Source organism: Odontomachus brunneus, unplaced genomic scaffold, assembly GCF_010583005.1.
Source record: "Odontomachus brunneus isolate Ranch 3 - 2012 unplaced genomic scaffold, Obru_v1 Obru_scaffold_012, whole genome shotgun sequence".
Lineage (NCBI taxonomy): Eukaryota > Metazoa > Arthropoda > Insecta > Hymenoptera > Formicidae > Odontomachus > Odontomachus brunneus.
Window position 1 is genome coordinate 2,892,969 of NW_022639462.1, and position 1,379 is coordinate 2,894,347.

Below are 1,379 nucleotides of genomic sequence, written 5' to 3' on the forward strand. Positions count from 1 at the left end.
ATTCCGGTTGAGCGTGAACCGAGAAATATAGTTTGTTCCAACGCGATAAGCTCAACAATCGCGATTCTAGCGCTAGGGAGGGGGAATACGAGCTGTATCTTTCCTCCCAGCGCTAAATAAGCTTTTGCGCGTCGCGTGAGGAAGCACGCTCACGGCGGCGCTAACCGCGCCGCACCGCAGGAAAGAGCTCGCTGAGGTGCGCGCGCGTCCCCTTGGATGTACGCTGACGCGAGCGCCGCGGCCGCCGCATGGGCCCCCCCGCGTGGGTTTGCTAGCCCACAGTCGCGTGATTCGAGATATAAATCCGCGCTCGCGAGCCGGTCTTTTTTTATTCCCAGAGTCGCGCGCGGAGACCGTTTGTTCGCGCGACATGAACGTGCGCTGGAGGCATCCTTGGACGTCGATCGTTTGCGGTCCAAGGGAATGCGGTAAAACGATCTTCGTCAAGACTTTTCTTCGCTATTTGTCCGTCATGTCCGACGTCCGTTTCGAGAGAATTTTGTTTTATTACGCGGAGTGGCAGGAGGCCTATCGTCAACTGCAGCACGAAGTGGATTCATTGTACCGCCGCGAAAAGTCCGGGGTAGCATCGTGCGATATCGGAAAGCGCGCGGGGGGGAAATATAATCGAGTTTCGCGAGGGTTTACCCCGCCCCGATGATTACTCGCACGATCCGCTTTGCGCGAAATTAGTGATAATCGACGACCTTATGAGGGAATCGTCCTCTTGCGACGTGATTGTGGATTTGTTCACAAAAGGTAGTCATCACAAGAACCTCAGCGTTATACTGATTTCCCAAAATCTCTTTCATCAAGGCCATGGACAGCGAGATATTTCTCTCAACAGCAATTATATCGTGGTATTCAAAAATCCTCGCGATCGCGCACTAATTCGCCACTTAGCGCATCAAGTTTATCCGAATGATCCGAAGTTTCTGGAAGAGGCGTACCACGACGCTACTTCGCGACCGCACAGATATTTGCTGCTCGATTTGAAACAGTCCACTCCCGACGAATATCGATTTCTCGCGTGCATCTTCTCCATGGATAACGCGCATTATGTTTACGTCCCGCGTGGATCTTCGGGAAATCACGTATAAAACTCTGCACGCTCACTCGAATCACGACAGTCGCGTCTTTGCGATGACATCGAAACGCGGAAGTAACGATAAAGCGACGAGTATCGCGTGTCGCTCCATCGGCCGGAAAAACGTCTGCCTTCTGAAAACACTGTACTATTTAACGAAGAAAGACGGGTTTCCTTCTTACGCTGCGTCGGTAACGATTTCATCGCTTGTATCTGCGAATGCGCTTTCAACACACTCAGAGGTAACGTACCGCTCGATCGGCGGGAAAAAAGTCGTTTGTCCAAGTACAAA